The sequence below is a fragment of the Acomys minous genome, assembly GCF_964271855.1.
Source record: "Acomys minous genome assembly, chromosome: 14".
NCBI lineage: Eukaryota > Metazoa > Chordata > Mammalia > Rodentia > Muridae > Acomys > Acomys minous.
Genome location: NC_140496.1, coordinates 43304052 through 43324459, shown reverse-complemented (window position 1 = coordinate 43324459; position 20408 = coordinate 43304052). Strand labels below are relative to the sequence as shown.

The following is a 20408-nucleotide window of genomic DNA, read 5'->3' as shown; positions in this document are numbered from 1 at the left end:
CTTTGAAACTTTCATCATCATCATCATTATTATTATTATTATTTATTTGGCATGTGTGTTTGTTTTCTTGAGAAGGTGTTTTACTGTGGAGGCCAGGCTTACCTCTGACTCCCGAGCCTCCCATGCGTCTAGCTGTTTAGTGGAATTTCAAGCAACCGGTGACCACATGGCCACTGGCAACAGCCTTTAAGGGTCCCATCTGTCCTCATGTGGCTCCTTGGTGCCACATCATATCCTGTCCTCATTGGAAACTTCAGGCCTGGCTTCCTTGGGGATTTCTCTCTCTCCCTCCCTTCCTTCCGTGGGGGCGGGGATGGAATCCAGGGACTCACTGTAGCTGTGCCCTTTCATGTCAAAGCCTGCTTCCTAAGAACCGCCCTGTTTTCACTTTGCACATAGAGCCTTGGACACCAAGCCAGACATGTTAGTGCATGCCCAGAATCCCAGCTGCTAGGGAGGCCGAGGCAGGAGGCTTCAAAGCTCAAAGCCAGTCTGGATCCAAAAGTGAGTTTCAGGCCCGCCTGGGAAACTTGGTTAGACCCTGTCTCAAAAATTCTTCCTTTCCTTTTTTTTTTTTTTTTTTTAACCTCCTTCTCTTTCTTTTCTTTCTGTTTGTTTTTGTTTTTCCAGACAGGGTTTCTCTGTGTAGCTTTGGCTGTCCTGGAACTCACTATGTAGACCAGGCTTCAATCTCACAAAGATCTGCCTGCCTCTGCCTCCCAAATGCTAGGTGAGCCTAGAAAGGAAAGCAGGCCCCATTTTTTGAGTTCATTTACGTACAAAGACTGAGAGCCAGGGTTGCAGGGGCTGCTGTCTAGAAAGAGAAAAGACCTGACTGCTAGTGAACTCAGGGTTTTCTTGGGTGGTGGTGAGAAGTTCTGAAATGGCTTATGGGCCATTGTGTGACTTGACATCCGCACCTTTGAAAGGCCCAGGCAGGAGGACCCCATATATTGCTACAGTAGTGGCTCAGTGGTTAAAAGCACGGGCTGCTTTTCCAGAGGTCCCAGGTTCTGTTCCCCTCACCCACATGGTGCCTCAACCATTTGTAACTCCAGGTCTCTAAGATCTGATGCCCTCTGCTGGACTTTAGGGGCACTGCACACACTAGGTGCACTCAGGAAAAACACTGACATAAAATTAAGAAGCATCTGTGCCGGGGAGATGACTCAGGGGTTAAGAGCACTGGCTGGCTGTTCATCCAAAGGTCCTGAGTTCAATTCCCAGCAACCACATGGTGGCTTACAACCATTTACAATGAGATCTGGTGCCCTCTTCTGGTGTGCAGGTGCACATTTGGGCAGAATACTGTATAAATTATAAATCTTTTTTTTTTTTTTTTAAAGAAGCAGCTTGATCCCAGCACTCAGGAGGCAGAGGCAGGCGGATTGCTGTGCGTTCGAGGCCAGCCTGATCTACAAAGCAAATCCAGGACAGCCAAGGCTACACAGAGAAACCCTGTCTCGAAAACAACAACAACAACGCGTCAAATCATATAAAACAATGTGGTACCGGCCTGTAATCTTAGCACTCAGGTTCAGTCTGAGTAACCAAGTGAGACCTTGTTTAAAGACAAACAAGAAAACTCACAAAACAAATAACTTATATTACTTATTTTGTTTTGAACCCCGAGCGAGCCACCCTGCCTGAGTGCTGGGGCTGAAGGTATGTGTCTGCCAAACCTGGCCCCTTCTTAAGTCTTGCACCCACGTGGAGGCTTAGTGTCCCCACGCTTGGTTTATGTCTATGTCATGCCTGAGAAGGCTCCAAGGTCTCAAGGAGAGAAAGCTGGCCTCCCTCAGCCTAAAGTGGTCCTGAAAAATGGGGAGATGCTTCCAGCACCCGCTTTCCCTGTCGGCATTAGACAGCCTGATTCAATTAGCCTGCTGTGTGCGTGGGCCCTGCAAAAAAAAAAAAAAAAAAAAAGATCCTCTGCTGTCCTGGCAGTGATTCAGGCGGCCAGAAAGCCCCCTCCCAGGGGATGCCAGGCCCTGGATGGTGATTTTCCACATCTGTGGTAGATACCCAGGCCCAGGCCGGGCTCCTGGGGACAGCCCAGAAGTGTCTTGGTCCCACTGTAAGACCAGAGAGGGCCCTGGGGCTGGGTGGGGATCAAGAGCTCTTCTCAAAGGTCCTTTGTAGGAGCGGCTGGTGGGGGAGGTGCCGGGGACCCCGCCCTGTGACTCAGCCTCATTGCTGGGCAGTGACTCATGCCCAGGCCCCCTCCGGACGCCACCCGCAGCAGGTGCTGCCCGCTCCAGCTTCCACAAGTGTCCTTTACACTCACTTCCATGGCAACTACTCCGGCCTATGACACACACTCACTTCCGGGAGTGCCCACGTTGCTCTGCCTGCCTCGGGCTGCTGGGTACAGCCATAGAGGGCACCTGCACCCTGCCCCTCATTGTGGTAACGGGATGTGGTCCTAGGATGTGCTAGCTAGCCTTTGACTCACTTTTGATATGGAATTCTTTTTGTTGTTGTTGTTGTTGTGTTTTTGTTTTTTCGAGACAGTGTTTCTCCGTGTTAGCCTTGGCTGTTCTGGGCTCGCTTTGTAAACCAGCCTGGCCTCAAACTCAAAGCGATCCGCCTGCCTCTGACTCCCGAGTACTGAGTACTGGGATTCAAGGCGATACATGGAATTCTTAAACCCGTCCAGAGTTAGCCTCCTTCTGCCTCCTTTAAAAAGTGGGGCAACTGAGGCTACTGTGCAGGCAGGAGAGGACTTCAAGTAGTGATATGTGGAGGCACCAGAGCTGCTTACTCTTGCAAGGGGGCCTCCATTTTACTTATGTAAAAGGTAAACTGAGGCAGCAACCCAAAGCCCAGGCTTGCCCGACTATGCCCCCGCCGCAGTCCTCCCGTCGCCGCCAGCCCTGGGCTGCCTGCCAGCCCGCCCGGCGCCCGCCGGTCCGCGTCACGTCGCGGTGAGTCACCGCCTGCCCCGCCCCCGCCCCAACAAACAGCTCGTTGCCCAGCAACGAGCCGACAGCCTCCTTCAGCCCAGGTTCGAGCCTCCAGCCAGGACAGGAGCCAGGCAGGAGCCATCCCCTGGTGACTTTTCCTGCGTCGGGGTGCAGATCAGCCCTGCAGAGGTTAAAGGGGACATAAGAACAATCGAGTTTTCACCTCTGGATCCCTGAAGAAAGGCTGGTGGCACCTGGACCTCGAGAGTCAGGAGAGTCAAAGTTGCTCTTCTAGAAGCAGACTGCTTAGAGTCCAGATGGCGGACCAAAGTCTGCCACAGGGACTTTTCCATTTTTGCTAAATGCCCGGTTCTAGGCATGTGTTTGAGATCTGTCATTAACAAGTTAATTGTTTTGTTTTGTTTGGGGGGGGGGTGTTTGGTTAGACAGGGTTTCTTGTGGTACAGGCTAAACCTGGAACTCACTATGTAGGCAAGGAGGACTTACAACTTCAGACCCTCCTGTCTCCACCGGGGTCTGGGGATTCCTAGTTTGAGGTGAAGACAGTCTCCAAGCATTGACACTGCCATCTCTTGAGGATGGAAGACAGACTCCCAGGTGTGTGATGTGAGTGGCTGCTGGAATTGTTAACGTCTGGAATCTTCTGGTGTGTGGGCATGAAAGCCAAGTCCACCCTGGAGCTCTGGATGCAGTTAAACACTTCCTCTGACACCTTCCCTGAGGAGGCAGAGACAGAACTCCCTAAGTGTCTATACCTTCCTTTAGGCTCTCAGCATCCCTTAATAGTCATCACTCACCTGGCCTTCTGTACAGAATGACCAGCTGCCTGAAGAGAGGTGGTTTTTAATCCCATTTTAGGACGAACGTAAGGGCTGTGGAGATGGCTTGGTAGTTAAGAGCATTTGCTGCTCCTACAGGGGACCTGAGATCAGTTCGGGACACTTAAGGCTGATTGTAACTCCAGTTTAAAGGATGCTATGCTCCCTCTGGGCTTTGAGGGCATCTGCACTCATGTACGTGTACACACACACACACACACACACACACACACTCATAATCTTAATTTTAATTTCTAAATTTGATTTATGTGTATGAATGTTTTGCCTGTAGGAGTGTATGTGCACACCATGTGTTGTAGAAGCCAGAAGTGCGTGTCTGATCCCCAGAAACTGAAGTTTCAGGCAGATGTGCTCTTAACCCCCTAGTCATCGCTCCAGTACGGCATATACCCAGAATTTAAAAAATAAATACAGGGGCTGGAGAAACGGCTTAGTGGTTAAGAGCGCCACCTGCTCTTCCAAAGGTCCTGAGTTCAACTCCCAGCAACCACATGGTGGCTCACAACCATCTGTAACACGATCTGACACCCTCTTCTGGGGTACAGGTGTATATGTAGGCAGAACACTGTATACATAATAATTAATAAAAAGTTAAATACAATCTTTTAAAAAACAGAAATGAGAAAATATTCAGCTACATCATGATGGTACATGCCTGTGATCCTGTCACTCTGGGAGGCAGAGGCAGGAGGATTGCTTCAAGTTTAAGGCCAGCCTTAGCTGTATAGTGAGTTCCCTCAAGCCTAGACTATACAACAAAATCTGTCTTCATTTCTTTAAATAAAAAGTAATGTTTAGTTAGTATACGTGGTGGTGCACCCCTGTAACCCCAGACTTTGGGAAACTGAGGCAGGGCTGGGGATGTGCCTCTGCTGGTGGCGGCCTGGCTTGGCATGTACAGAGGCATGGTGTGGTTCCTCTTGTTTTTGTTTTTGTTTTTTTCGAGACAGGGTCTCTCTGTGTTAGCCTTGGCTGTCCTGGACTCACTTTGTAGACCAGGCTGGCCTCGAACTCACAGCGATCCGCCTGCCTCTGCCTCCCGAGTGCTGGGATTAAAGGCGTGCGCCACCACGCCCAGCTGGTGTGGTTCCTCTTAATGCACTTGGTAACTGGAGGTAGGAGAGTCAGGAGTTCAAGGTTATCCCTGGCTACCTGGGGAAGTCTGAGGCTTAGCCTGTGATATCTGAGATCCTGTGTCAAAACAAGCCAACAAGACTGAAATCCCAATGCAGGAGGTACCAGGACAGGGGTGGGGAGTGGGGGGGTGGGGGGGTAGGGGGGTGAGGTAGAGGTGGGGGGGGGTGCAAAAGGAGTTGGGGCTTTGAAGGGCAAGAGGGGAAACCAGGACTAGATTTCATTGTTTTCTGGAGAATAGAGGGTAGAAGATCTCAGGCTGAGAATAGGGAGCTGTGTGCTGTTGGAATGTTTTTAGGCCAGAGACCCCAGCACCCTCCTGGGACGACAAAGCCAGCTGTTAACTGCAGCTGCTGGAAATCCTAGGTTCTTCTGAGCTCACTGGCCCCTGCACACATAGGCAGACACAGGACAAACATGCATGTTTTGTGGAGTTTTTTGTTTTGTTTTGTTTGTTTTTTTAAGAGACAAGGTTTCTGGCTGTCCTAGACTCACTCTGTAGACCAGGCTGGCCTCAAACTTCCAAAGACCCTCCTGCTTCTGCCTCCCTGAGTGCTAGGACTAAAGGTGTGTGACACCACGGACTGGCAATAAAAAATATTTTTATGAAAGTCATGCTGGGAGCCAGGTGTGGTGGGGCACACCTTTAATCCCAGCACTTGGAAGGCAGGGGATCGCTGTAAGTTCAAGGCCAGCCTGGTCTACAAAGTGAGTCCAGGACAGCCAAGGCTACACAGAGAGACCCTGTCTCGAAAAACCAAAAAGAACAAACAAATTTAGACTGAGGTCTGGTGGTGGTGGAGCAAGCCTTTAATCCTAGAATTTGGGAAGGTGAGGCAGTGATACCTGTTGAGTTCAAAGCCAGGCTGGTCTACAAACTGAGTCTAAGACAGCCACAGCTGTTACACAGAGAAACCCTGTCTCAAAAAACAAAAACAAACAAATTCGTGCTGGGCCAGGCAGTGGTGGTGCACTCTTTTAATCTCAGCACTCAGGAGGCAGAGGCAGGAGGATCTTTGTGTGTTTGAGGCCAGCCTGGTCTACAGAGTGAGTTCCACAGCCAGGGCTACACAGAAAACCCCAGTTTAAAAAAACCAAAAACCAAAAACCAAACCAAACCAAACAAAAACCTTAATTAAAAAAATTTATGCTGGGCATGGTGGCACACACTTTTAATGTCTGCACTCAGAAGGCAGGTGGACCTCTGCAGTTTAAGGCCAGCCTAGTCTACAGAGTGAGTTTCAGGCCAGCTAGGTTTACATAGTGAGACCCTGTCTCAAAAAATGCACTAGCTAAAGCCAAAAGGCATGATGGTGCACACCTTTAATCCCAATACACTGTGAGTTCAAGGCCACCTTGGTCTACAAACTGAGGCCAGGACAGCCAGGGCTACCCAGAGAAACCCTGTGGGGAAAAACCATAGTATATTTGCCTCCTAATATTATACAGGATATAGATACATATTTCGTTGTTACTATTGTTTCTTCAAAATGATCCACAATGTAGCTCTGGCTGTCCTGGAACTCACTCTGTAGACCAGGCTGTCCTCCAACTCACAGAGATCCTCCTGTCTCTGCCTCACAAGTGCTGGGATTAAATGTATACACCACTAAACCAGATTTACAGTTACATACTGAAAAAAAAAATCTGGGCATGGTGGCACACGCCTGTAATCCCAGCACTCAGGGTAGCAGAACAGATGGATCTCTGTGAGTTCCAGGACAGCCAAGGCTACACAAAGAGACCCGGGTGGGGGGCGGGGGCAGAGAAAGAAAGAAGGGACAGCCGGGCATGGTGGGGCCACACACCTTTAATGCCAGCACTCGGGAGGCAGAGGTAGGCAGATCACTGTGAATTCGAGGCTAGCCGGGTCTACAAAGCTAGTCCAGGACAGCCAAGGGTACACAGAGAGGCCCTGTCTCGAAAAACCAAAGTAAAATAAAATAAAATAAAGGTGGGGGGGGGCATCGGTGGTGACACAGGCCTTTAATCCTAGCAGTTGGGAGACAGAGGCAGGTGTATCTTTGTGAGTTCAAGGCCAGCCTGGGGTAGTCTACAGAGCTATTTCCAGGACAGCCAAGGCTACACAGTGAAACCTTGTCTCAAAAAACAAACAAACAAAAAAAAATCCCCCCAAACAAAACAAAACAAAAAAAACAAAAATCAAAACCAAAAAGAAAGAAAGAAAGAAAAAGACTATGGCTGGGCCTGTAATTCCACCACTTTCCACCACTTAGAAGGCTGAGGAAAACTGACGAGTTTTGGGGCAACCTAAACCCTAAGCTAAACACTCAATTCCAGTCTGGGCTTCAGTAGGAAACCCTGTCTTCCAAAACACGCCCTCCCCGCTCAGCGAAACAAAGACGGAGTATTTGGAAATCAAATGGAATTGCATGCTTTGTGGTCTGGAAACCCCACTTGGGGGAGGCGGGTACGAGGCACACCTGAAGCGAGAATCATTTCATTGGCCTTTGTCCCAGCCTGGGGGTCTCTCCCTGCACCTGACAGAAGCCGACGGATGCGAATCTGTTGCCATTTCACAGAGGTTAGGTGAGGCCAGGGGAGATTACCACTAGTTTTTAAGTACGTGGGTGATGGGTTTGGCTGGTACGGTGAGCCTGGTCCCTGCTCGGGTTGTTGCCTGCTCGCTTGTTTTACCTCCTCCCGCAGCCGGCGACAGGAAGTACACACGCGTGGGAGCGGCAGGGACGTCCGCTCAGTCGCCTTCTCCGGACCCATCGCCTAGAATCCTGTGACAGGGATCCCCATCCCCCGATCCGGCGTCGGGACCCCCGTGCCGAGCTCCGCCCCTGCCATTGTTTACTCCGCCGCCGACTCCAGGAAACTTTGCTCGCCCGCAGTAATTTTATTTGGGAAAGTCGGCCGGTTACCATAGCAACCCCGCTGACGTCAGAGGGGCTGGGGCCCGAAATCCCCCGGAAGGGAGGGGGTGTTGAGGAGAGGAGACCCCAGAAGAGCTCTCTTTAACCCTGTGCGCTCCAGCGCCTAGTGGCCTCCTACAACCAAATTTAGCATCTTGAGCCGCCTCCCAGACTTCCCCCCTTGCCAGCGCTCCATGTCAGCCCTGGTGCTGAACGAGGCCTGGGGCCACTCCTGTGTCACCCACCCTAACATCTTCCTGGTAACTACTATGCCACCTACCACAAAAGCGCCCTGGTAACTACCCATCCCATGGGCCACTCCTGTGTCACCTATCCCAACAGTGCTCTGGTAACTACCCATCCCATGGGCCACTCCTGTGTCACCCACTCCAACAGCTCCCTGGTATTACTCATCCTGGGGCTACTCCGGTGTCACCCACCCCAACAGCTTCCTTGTAACTATCCACCCCGGGGGCCTCTCGTGGCCACCCACCCCTCCAGAGACCCTGGCAACGCTGTTCATCTCCAGGGGACCCCTGTGAGCAGCAAAAAGCTGGCCACTCTGTCGGGCCCTGGGCCCCATACCGGCGGTTGAATGACAGAGCTGGGCGCCTTCCCCGGATGCGGGGAGCGGCAGTGCCCCAGCGAGGGGGCAGGGATCTGGTGGGCCTGGGACAGTCCACAACACAGCCGGTCGCCACGGCGACAGGAGGCAGGCTGCCTGGCTGCCTGAGGAGCCAGCCGCCAGCCAGTGGGGAGGAGTCTCCCTAACCGCAGTGACGTGTGGCCTCCCTGTTTGAAGTCTCTGTGCTGCGTTGCCATGGGGCCCCGGGAGCCCTGCGTGTATGCCCGGGTGACCTGTGGGGCGACCTTCAGAACTGACAGGATCCCTTGACACAGCTTCCCCCCCCCAACATTGTGGGATCTAAGATGTTCTACTTCCTGTGGGCCAGAGCGTGACAGAACCAGCACCCAGACATTTCAGCCTTGTGTATGTGTGTGTATGTGTGTACATATGTGAGTGCCCACATATCTGGTCTTACCCTGTCCTCAACTTCCCCACTTCTTCCATGGTCAAAAAGTCAATAGCTGAGCTGGGTGTGGTGGTGCACGCCTGTAATCCCAGCACTCGGGAGGCAGAGGCAGGTGGATCCACTGGTGAGTTCGAGGCCAGCCTGGTCTACAAAGTGACTCCAGGATAGCCAAGGCTACACAGAGAAACCCTGTCTCGAAAACAAAACCAAACCAAAAGTCAATAGCTGAGTTTGGTGAGGTGAGATCCCGTTGGCTCCCACTTTGGGGTTAGGGACAGACCATGAGGGTCAGGGGTCCTGGGGGCTCCTTCCTTGGGCCGTGGAGTTTTGAAGTTGTTGGCGTGAGCCAGACAGAGCCAAGTCACACACCGGAGTGATGAAACAGTCCACCCACTGGTGAGTGGAAGTGATGGTGCATGCCTTTCATCTCAGCTCTGGGGAAACTGAGGCAGGAAGCCCATGAATCCCTAGCTGGCTGAGCCTGGGCTCCACAGTCAGCAGACTCACTCTCACTACAGGAAAATGGGAAGAAAAGAGAGGTGTCCACAGAGAGCAGGTGAACCTTTGGCTGTATGTGTCTGATGACAGGTGATAGGGTCTGGTGCCTAAGTCTTTTTGGATTATTTCTGTGTGTACACGGGACACCCGGGGAACCCCATGCGTACTGCCTTGTGCTTTCTCAACACCTCCCGCCCCAGTCTTTATATCTTTATATAGCTCTATTTTTCTTTTTTTTTCTTTTTTTTTGAGAAACAAGGTCTCATATAGTTCAAACTGGCCTCAAACTCGCTGCATAGCACAAGTGTGACTTTTAACTCCTGATCCTTACCCCTCCAGCCTTCCACACAGGGTCACACTCTCTGTAGCCCAGGCTAGCCTTCAGCTTGCAATGCTCCTGCCTCAGCCTCTGGAGTGCTGGGGCCGATGAGCTAGAACCCAACTTTTGGTCCTCATTTATACCTGCTCAGGGGGCCAGGAGGCCATCTCTCCCACCTTCCAGGCCCCGCCCTGAGTTGGAGAATTCTGTGCCACTTCAAATCCTCCCCTGGGGCCCCAGTAGGGTGGGCCGCCCTCTCTCCTCCTGCCCCAACCTGTCAGATCCTGCACTCTGGACCAGCCTGTCTGTTGGGCCCCACGTGGAAGGAAGCTTTAGAGTCGTCCCCCCCCCTTCCTCCCCTTGGGCCTCTGGGATGACAACTTGGTACAACTTCCACCCCAATCCTAGGCACACCCCAAAGTGTGCTGACCTGAACCACTGAAGGGGTCCGGGAGGGATGGGTTGAAGAGGTGACCGAGGGGCTGTCTGGCCCTCCAGTGCCCTATCTGGCATGTGCCAGGTCATTGATCTCCCCTAGCATTATTCAAAGTGGAGGTGTCCCCTCCCTCAGAAGATGGGGACTCCGTGGCAGTCTTTGGAAATGTTGGGGGTGGTTGGGAAAAACTGGGCCCAGAGTGATATAGCAGCTCAGTTCGGGGGTGGGGGGGGGTGGGGGGGGAAAGCCCTGACCCCGTGCTGTGTCACTATGGTGTTCAGTGTGGGCTGGGGTCCACCCTGCCCTGTCCCGCCCTGCAGAGGGCCAAGTGGCAGGCCCACATGCCCAAGGTTGGCGTGGCCACAGAGGGCACCCTGTCCCTCCTTGGCTGGGTTTTGTTCCCGGGCCCCCTACCTGGGCACCAGGCCAGGCCCTGAGGCAGGGCCTCGGTCTGGGGGAAACAATGCCACCGTGTTCCTAATGGTGGAGGGGAGGCCTAAGGACGAAGAAGAGACACGCACAGAATAGGGGAAAGGAAGGGAATGAGGGAGGATATTCCCAGTAGCTGTGGAGTCTCCCTGAGGTCCCTGGATGGGGTGCCAGGAAGCCTGGAAAGGGGAGGAGGGGCACAGACTTAGGAGTCACCTGGCCTAGAGTCCGGAATTCTTTTCTACAGCAGCAAGAGGGGATTGGGTGAGATAAACGAAGGGACTTCCTAGAGTGCTGAGAAGGTGCTGTCGAAGTGAAGATTTCTGTTTGGCAGGACCCCAGAGTACCCAGGCCCATGCCGGATATGGAGAAAGTTGGGCCTGAGTTGGGGGGACAAGCGACTGAGCGTGGGGCGGGCCGCCTCGGGGGCACATGACGGCGGCGCCCGCCCCGCCCCGCGCCCGCCCCCTGCCCGGCCGTGGGGGGAGGAGACGCGGAGGTTTTAAAGGCGATCTGGGCCGGCCGGCGGGGTGGGGCGCGGCCGGCGTCGTCTCGCCCGCGCGCTGCCCGGCTCCCCTCCCCCGCGGGGAAGTGGGGTCCGACCCGGGAGAGAGACTCGCGGGGCGCAGGCGGCGACAACTTTCCCGCGCGGCCCGGGAAGGAGAGAGGGGCCGTGATCGCCTGGCCCGGGAGGCAAGCGCTGGATCTCACGGCGGGGGACAGCAGGTAGACTTGCGGGGCGCCCGAAGAAGGCCTGACCCCGGCGTGGTGCAGCGCCGAGGCCACAGCCCTTGGTCTTGACCGGAGGCCTGGTGTCCTGTGCTAGCCCCAGACTGACCTCTAGATTTGCAGGCCACTGAACCCCTCAGCTGTGTGTGACCTTCCAACCCGGCCAGGCCCCATTGGGCATTTGAGTGTCTAGGAAGTGCCTTGGCTCCCTGTACCTGCCCCCTTCCCAGCCTGCAGCAGCTGCCCTCCTCTGGCTGGGTGGCCTGAGAAGGTAAGTCTGAAGGACCCCTGGCCCCGGGGGCTACCCCAGCCAGCCTAGCTCAAAGCCCGCACGACCCGACAGGTGCGCAGGCTTCCAGGCGAGGTGATGGCAGGCTCGCCCAGGCCGCTCACCCATGCACCATGCCTGGGCCAGCCTGGGCACATGTGTTCACACCACCACAGTGCTAGTAAGAGAGGATCCTGCATTGAGGCCCTTGCCCAGGGGAGCGTCATAGCTTTCCGTCCTTGTTGGGGAAGGGTCCCCTGAGAGCATCCCTAAGACCCTTCAACTGGGCAGGCCTTGCTTTTGAGGACCTAGCAAGGGGCCTTAAAATAGCTGTGGGCCCAGCCCATGGCTGGCACGCGGCGCATATGCGTGACAGGGCGTGTCCAGGGGGTCGGGCCTGTCTGTGCTGGCCCGGCCTCTGAGCTTGGCAGATTCTTGCTTGCTGGAGTAAAGGCAGCCAAGGCGGATGCCCCACGAGGCACCCCCATGCCATGGTCACCCTATGCCTGTTGCAAGTGGAGGCCAGATGTTGCCAGCAGGCCCCAGCTAGCCCCATCCTATTGCAGTTCCCTGTAACAGGCCTGTGTGGGAACCGGAGGGTCTCGCGGGAGCACAGGCCGACTTGGAGCTTGTGTGGCCCAGGTTGGTGTGGGACACAGTGCAATATTCCTGCCTCAGCTTTGCGAGTGCCGGGAAGGCTGCATTGTATTGTTTCAATAAGCAGCATCGGGCTAGTTAACTATTGTTTTCTGAGACAGAATCTCGGGGTAACCCAGGCTGGCCTCAAACTTCTGATCCTCCTGTATCCACACCTGAGTGCTGAGGTCCCAGGCTACCATCCCTGGCTTTCACAACACTCAGGACCTGTGCGTGCCAAGCAAACATTACTCGAGATCCATCTCCATCCGTTTTTTAGTTGACAGAGACAGGGTTTCTTGTTTCCTGGGCTGGCCTCAAACTTGTCCCAAAACTTGAACTCCTCATTCTCCTGCCTAGGATGATAAACATGGGCCACCAACCCCCCAGCTCAGGTGGCCTTTTCTTTATGGAGAGTGTAGACACCACTGGGAACGTCTCTTCCGCCTCAGTTTTCCCATCTGTAAAATGGGACCATTTGGAGACAGTGGAACAGAGTCCACCCCATCCCCTCTCGTCTGGCCTCTTTCCTCATCTCCTGCTGTTGAAGGTCCTGAGTGGACGTAGAGGTGTGTCTTCCTAGCTGGTCATGGGGAAGGATGGAGTGTGGTGGCGTGGGCGTGAGAATTCTTGGGTAGGGAAGGACAGCGCCATGCCGGGCATGGCTGAGTCACACTGTAGCGGCGCCTTGCCTCAGGCTGCTGCGGGAGCTGGAGCTGGCGCCACCCTGGGTGTGGCTACTGAGCCCTGGCCCTGGGCAGAGCAGGGCTGGGTAGCCAGGATGGGCGCATGGACCTTGAGGGGCTGGGGGAAGCAAATGGAAATGTCCTTGGTGTCTCCCTTTTGTCTCCTGGGTCGCCTTGTAGGACTGGGGCCATTCAGCCACAAGTAAGCGTTGGGGGATCTGGAACGCTAAGCCTTGGGCTTAGTAATAATAATCGTATTTAATCAAAAGAACTTTTTCTGAGGCATGGCCTGGAAATGGATAAGTAGTCCAGGATGGCCTTGAACTCCTCCTGAGCCTTAAACCTCTACCTCCTGAGTGGTAGAGTTACTTGTGTGCACAAGATGGAACCCGCTGATCCTATGCATCCTACAAAAAAGCCAAGAACTCAATTTTGGGTGGTCGAGACAGGGTCTCATTTCATAGCCTAGTAGTGGTCTTGAACAAACGGCAGTCCTCCTGCCTCAGCCTCCTGAATGGTAGAATGACAAAGCCTGGCTGGTTCCTGGAAGTTTTGGAGTGTTAAGGGAGTGAGCCAAAGCCTCTTCCAGGAGACAGGGAGGGATGGAGGCCAGTGCTCCTATCCCAGGCCAGGCCAGGGCCTCGGATGAACTTCATCCTGTGGACTCTGATTGGCTTGAGGGGAATCCAGCACCGCAAAAAAGAATGCTAAGAAATGGAGTAGGGGATTTGGTTGGGCCGTGCGGCTGGCGGGCAGCGAGGGTGGGACGTGGCTGTCGTCTTTCCCTATTTATACCAAGTGATTCAACCCTCCCTCACCCCTTCCTGCGCCCCCTCCACTCGCGGGTAGGCACCGGGCCCACCCACTTGCCTGTGCCCTGCCCCCCAACCCGGGCGGGCTGTCTGGTCCCTGCGTGGGGACGGGGCGTGGAGGGCCGGCATCTGCGCCGCAGGTCGGGTTGGCCCCAGCCCAGCCGCCAAGCTCCTGGGAAGAGTCTGGGCCACTAGCAAGCGCTGGTGACTGGGGCGGGGGCGGGGCGGGGCGGGGCCTGCAGCCCTTGGTATTTTCCGATCCTCGCTGCTTCGCGAGGGTGGAAAGTATTTGGGGATCAGGCTTGAGGACGGCCGCGGGGGCGTCCACCCTGGTTCCTTCTTGGGGTCCACTGTGGGTCCGTCAGGGATGCCGAGGGCTACACTTGTAGGCTGTGTGTACAAACACCGGCCGGGATGCCACAGCTCAAGGCCCGCCCTGTTCCCCAAAGCCTCTAGCGCCAGGACCTCTGTCCCGTTGGGTCCCCTCCTGTGAGACCGAGAGGCACGGTGCTTGGTACAGGGTGTCCCAGCTCCTGGACACCTGCGTGGTAATGCCTCTCCACGCCACACACAGACCTCTGGTGTGTGTGTGTGAGGATGGGAGTGGCCTTGGCCGCAGCCTTGGGCTCTTTGTAGGGGAAACCCCACAGGAAACCAGCCCGGCCAAATGGCCGCCCTTCCCGTTCTAGTCCCTGGGACGAATATGCTGTCTCACTTCCGGAGTGACTGGGGAGGCTGATCAGCCTATGGCCCTGAGGTGCCCCCAGACCCCAAAGGGACAGAGGTGGGCTGGGGCCTGGTGGATGGTAGCGTGTGTGTGTGTGTGTGTGTGTGTGTGTGTGTGTGTGTGTGTGTGTGTGTGTTGGGGAGACACAGCAGGATATCGCCCAATTCTTATTCCTCAGACTTAGGTAATGCCAGATGTAGACAGTAGGATTCATTGTCCTACCTGTCATTGATTATATGAGAGAATCCTTTTGTCCTGATGTCACAGGTCACCCAAGGACTCTCCCAATTACTTAGAAAGTAGAGATTTTTCTTTCTTTTTTAAAAAAATTGTGTGTGTGTGTGTGTGTGTGTGTGTGTGTGTGTGTATGTGTGTGTTGGGTATGTGCATGAATGTGTAGGTGCCCGTAGAGGCCAGAAGAGGGCGCTAAATGTGATGGTTGGCACCACAGGCAGCAGCTGTGTTGTGAGCAGGGGAATCCAGCTCAGGTTCTCTGAGAGCAGTACGCAGTCCAAACCACCGAGCCATCTTTCCAGCCCCGAATTTTTCTTTTTGAGAGTCTCATGTACCCCAGGCTGGCCTCCAGCTTGATCCATAGCCAAATTTCTTGTTTGTTTTTGTTTTTGAGACAGGATTTCTCTGTATAGCCCTGGTCTTCTTGGAACTCTTCTCTTGTAGACCGGGCTGGCCGGGCTGGCCTTGAATTCAGACATCTGCCTGCCTCTGCCTGTAGAGTACGAGGACTAAAGGCGTGAGCCACCACTGCCCGGTGACGTCAAATATCTTATTCCCCACCTCCACTTCCTGACCGCTGGGATTACATGTTTGTACTGCCACACTATTGATACTGCGGATGTAGCCAGGCCCCCAGTATGCTAGCCTAGTGCGTTGCCATTGTTGCTTTTCTTTTCTTTTCTTTCTTTTATTAAAAATTACTTATTATGTGTATAGGTGTTTCGTGTGCATGCATGTCTGGTGCCTGCAGAGTCCAGAAGAAGGTGTCAGAGTCCCTAGAGCGGGAGTTGTGAGCCGCCATGTAGGTGCTAGGAATTGGCCTGGAAGCGTAGCCTGCGCTCTTAACCACGGAGCAATCTCCCTAGCCCCTTTCCTTTGAGACACAGTCTCATTTGGTAGCCCAGGCTGGCCTCTAAATGGAGATCCTCTTCCTCCCTCCCGGATGCAGGGATTTCAAGTCTGCCATCATTGTCACATCAGATCAGGGTCCGAAGTAATTCATGATCCCTATTTTGCAAATAAAGAGACTTTGTCACCAGGAGAAGGGTTATGTTCTTTGCCCAGAGTCAACCAGCAAAGAAGCTGCAAGGCTGCATGAAGGCCGACAGCAGCAGAGCCAGAGGCCTTCAGCTCTCCTTTTTCTTTGCTGTTGTTGTTTGTTTTCCCTTTGAGAAGGTCTCATCATGTAGACCAGGCTGGCCTCAAACTCACATAGATCTTCGTGCCTGAGGAGTGCACTGCTGGAGGGCTTTCGGAAGGCCTGGCCCTGGCGCATGGCATGGCATGCCTGCTCCCCGTGTGCGTGTGCAGAGGCAACCTCAAGAGTAGTTTCTCAGGAATGTGTGCGTCCGGTGTCCTCAAAGGTCGAAGACATTGGATCTCCTGGAGCTAGAGGTACAGATGGTTGTGAGCTACCATGTTGGTGCTGGGAACTAAACTCAGGTCCTCTGAAAGGGCAACGCCACTGAGCCATCTCTCCAGCCCCTGGGTCCTGGAGCTGGTGAGGCCGGCTGGTTGTGAGTCCTATGGATTGCTCTAGCTCGACCTCCCAGCTCTCGGTGACAAGTGTGTGCTACCGTGCCAGATGATAACGCAGGTCCTTGTGCTTACGTGGTATCCATATTTTTGACACATCTATCACCTCAGACCCTTAAAAGAAGACATGTGTTTTGTCTGGTCTGTGTGTGGTTTGTAGTGTGTCAGTTCGGTGCCCTCAGAGACCAGAAAAGGAAGTGTCAGTATGTGGCCCACGCTGGCCTTGAACTCACAGAGATACGCTTTCCTCTCTGCCTTTCAAGCGCTTAGACTAAGGTGTGCACCACCATTCCTGACTCTTAAATGTATTTTTATTGTATGTTTGTGAATGTTTGCCTACATGTATGTATGTGCACACCCTGTGTGTGCCTGTACTCACAGAGCCCAGAAGAGAGCATCAGAGCACTGGAGTTAGCTAGCTGTAATTGTCATGTACGTTCTGGGAAGAGATCCTGGGTCCTCTGTGAGAGCACCAACTGCTCTTAACTGCCGAGCCATCTCTCCAGCCCTGAAAATCTTTAAGGTTTTTTTTGGTTTGTTTTACGTGTGTGTGTGTGTGTGTGTGTGTGTGTGTGTGTGTGTGTGTGTGTATGTTCAGAAGTAAAGAGATCAGAGGATGACTTGCAGGGGTCAGTATGTTTTTCCACTGTGTGGTTCTTGGGGTTTAGAGCAAGTTTATTTGCTGGACCATCTTGCTGGACTTTTTCATTGGCACGCAGAAGGCTGTTCTACATCGGGTGGGTCCTAAACTCTGCGCTTGCCATGGTACTGAGTGCCAAATACCTTCTCTACACATTTACATTGGCACACCTGGTGGAGGGTCTTGGGGTTTGTTTGTTTGTTTGTTTGTTTTGTTTTTTGAGACTAGGGTCTCATCTGTGGCCCAGTTTGTCATAAAACTCATCATGTAAGCCGGGCATGGTGGTACACGTCTTTAATCCTAGCACTTGGGAGGCAGAGGCAGGCAGATCGCTGTGAGTTCATGGCCAGCCTGGTCTACAAAGTGAGTCCAGGACAGCTAAGAATATACAGAGAAACCCTGTCTTGAAAAACCAAAATCAAAACAAACAAACAAAAACAAAACAACAACAACAAAAAACCCCCAGAACCAACAACAAAATACCTCACCTCATTATGTAGTTTATGTGGGCCTTTGATTGGATTCTTGGCACCCTTCCTCTCTGTCTCCTCAGTGCTGAGCTTGAGCCACCAACTGCCACTGTTCTTGGTCTGCTTTACAGATGGGGAAACTGAGGTTTGAAGGCCTTTGGGAAACTTGGGGAGCAGGGACTGAAAGTTTGCTAAGGTTGGAGTGGATTGGCTTGCTTCCCCCAGCTTGGGTCTGGGGTGTATGATGGGGTGGGGGTGGGGTATGTCTGAGCAGGCTGTGGAGGAGACAGCTATGAGACGGGAGGTGCTGGAGTTTCCTCCTGCCCTTCAGGCTTCTAGGAAGTGGCGCCAGCTGGGGGTGAGGTCACTTCCTCTCTCCAACCGCCCACCTCCCTCAGCTTCCTCTCTCCATGGCCCCATTTGGCCTGCCTTGGGCTCAGGGCTGTGGGTGGGGGGAGAGACAACCGGCTGAGAAGGCGCTGCTGCCTTTAGGGTTTTCTGGAACCTCCAGCTTTGTAGGGCTGGGGCTGGAAGCACTCCTGGGCCCAGAACCCAGCCAGCTCACTCTGTCCTCCCTACTGATGCTCCTCAGTGGTTGAATAAGCCCGAGAGAGCCCTGATTCTGTCCCCAGCACCAGGTAAACTTGGTGTAGTGAGTGTCCAGAGGTGGAGGCAGGAGGACCAGCAGTTCTTTTAGACCACCTCAGCTGTGTGGGACCCTACATGAAATAAATAATAAAAATAATAAAAGATAGGCAGCAATGTTCCCAGTCTCATTCTCCTCTTTCTTTCTCCCCTATAGGTGGCTACACTCCGACTCCATCTGCCGTCCCCTCACTATGCCACGGCCGGCTGGGGTTCCTGGGGATGGGATTTGATGCCAGTCACAAATCACATTGCCAGGGATTTCCAACTGACCCTGTGCTCTGCCTTGGGGCCTCCTGTTGCCAAGGATGCCTGTTCTCGCTACTGGGGGACAGAGAAGCCCGCCCTGAAAACTGGCCTGAGGAGCAGGGCTTAGCTGCTTGTGAGCAAGGTCCACAGCAAGTCGTGTTCACAGTGGCTAAGTTCCGCCCCCTGGACCCCATCTCCTCAGGCCGCTGCCGCCGCCGCTGCCCACCCTGCTCTGCCTCCTGGCTGGCATGGCTGTGCCTCTCCCTGGGCTCCGCCTCCTGTGCCTACTGAGCTGAAACAGTTGATTCCAGTGCACTGGCTCAGTTCAGCAGGAACAGGAGTCTAGCCCCCTAGGAGCTGGCACCCCTGCAGAACGTCTGCCATGACCCAAGACAGGGATGGAGTGGGCACCAGGAAGCAGTGGGGGATGATCAGTCCTGCCTAGGCCCTTCCCCTAAGCCTGCATCTGGGTCTCCCACCCTATGTGGCCATACCTTAAGATTTTTGTGGTTCCCAAAAAGATAAGTGAGTCATCCTTGCATTAAAAAGGCAAGCCAGTTGTGCCCCTTCAGGGCCTGGATGCCCTTCCTCCCCTATGCCTGGTGAGGCCCAGGCACAGTCCTTACAGACACCTTCCTAGCAGTCAGTTACCCAAGAGGAAGCTGTTTTAGGCCCGCTAACCGTTAAATGCCAACTCCCAGCTTCCGCACTGATTCAGTGTGCCTAACTCCCGAGGGGCCCACAGCTTTCTACTGGTGACAGCGAGGCAGGGGGCCCTCAAAGGATATGAACAGATTCCGCAACGCACCCCCCACCCACCCACCCATTGTGGCTTGGAAGTTAAAAAGGTGCCCACTACCCCCAAATCAGATGCAGGCTAGTTGGCATGGGGCTGACTTAAACTTTCCAGACCACCCAGTGGCCCCTTCCCACCCTAGGCAGGGGTAAATGGAAGCTTGGCTGGAGGAACAAGAATCAGAGCTTGTTTTGAGTGTTGTGCCTGATTTCCAAAGAAATAAAAGCTGCCCAGTTCCATTCCTTAAGGCCTGACGTCTCTTCATTGCTGCCTCCCACATACACATACAGACTGCCGGCTTTTTTATTTTCTCTTGTTTTGAGACAGCGTGTCTCTGTGTAGACCAAGCGGACCTTGAATCAAACCCCGTTCAGTGTCTGGAGTTTTGGGATACCAGTTGCACCTCTATGCCCGACCCTGGGCTACTGACTGCACCTATCCCCGACCCTGTGCCCCCTGCTTCTAGGAAGAAGGTACAAGTTTATTTCTGTGGTCAGAAGTGTCCTGATCAGAAAGTGCTGTGTTTAGACAGCTGGGGCCTAAAGATTCTGAGCAGTGACAACTGGGGCGGCTTGGACCAGAGGGGTACCTCAGGCCTGGGGTGTTCCATGCGAATCAATGTGAAGAGACCTTAGGTTTGAGGTGTGGTATGGAGACACGAGGCCTAACTGGGCGACACTGAGTCACTGGCAAACCTGCGTGCACCCCTGTTCTGTGAGGGAGTCTTGTTCTTGACCAAGATGTAGTGTCCCAGGTCCAAGTATGTAAGCTGCACAGATTGGATGCACTGGCCAACAAGGTGTTAGGGCGTCAGGCACTGTGAGTGCCGAGAGGGGGGCGTACACATACACTCCCCCCACCCCAGAGATGGGTTGCCCCTATTGGCTTCCTCCAGGGAAGGGCAGCACTATAGGCCAGTAGTCACAGCCAGCTCCCATAGTGCCCGACCTGAAGGGCTGCTAGAGCAGCCAGAACCCCTGCCCCCCCCCCCCCCCCCCCGCCATGGGAGAACTGCTCTCAACAATGACACAGTGGGTAAAGGATACAAAGAGCCGGAAAATGAGAAAACCAAGCCACTGACCCCTGGATGAATCCACCTGAGGGATAGGAGCCGTATTGGCAGCCCAGATGCTCAATGGGCAGGTCACAGGGGACACAGGAGTCGTGTCGTGTCCCCCGTCCCACCCGACCCCCCACCCCCGCGTGCCCAGCTGCACCTGGAACAACCTCCCGAGCTCCAGACTACATTGTCTGGAGCCAGGCGCCCTCTGGTGGTCATTTCCTCCGACGACCACTTTCCTAAAACTTTCAGTCTGTAGGTTTGGGCATTGTAAGCCTCCTAACTAGCAGATAAGTTATGACATGCAGATGGTAAAGCAGTACAGCTTCCAGCGAGAGCTGGTCCTTTGTGTCACCAATATGCTACTGGAGGAAGTCCGCAATCCCTCCCTGTCCCAATCTTGAAGCTGTGCCCAAAAACTA

At 53.9% G+C, this 20408-nt stretch overlaps 1 long non-coding RNA gene across 1 annotated transcript; it reads left to right on the top strand.

Moving 5' to 3' along the window:
• The first annotated feature begins 11020 nt into the window (after positions 1–11020).
• LOC311583186 lies at positions 11021–19173 on the top strand. The gene is made up of 2 exons (XR_014774392.1): positions 11021–11498; positions 18039–19173. It is a non-coding gene; the product is annotated as an uncharacterized lncRNA (long non-coding RNA).
• Positions 19174–20408: the final 1235 nt, after the last annotated feature.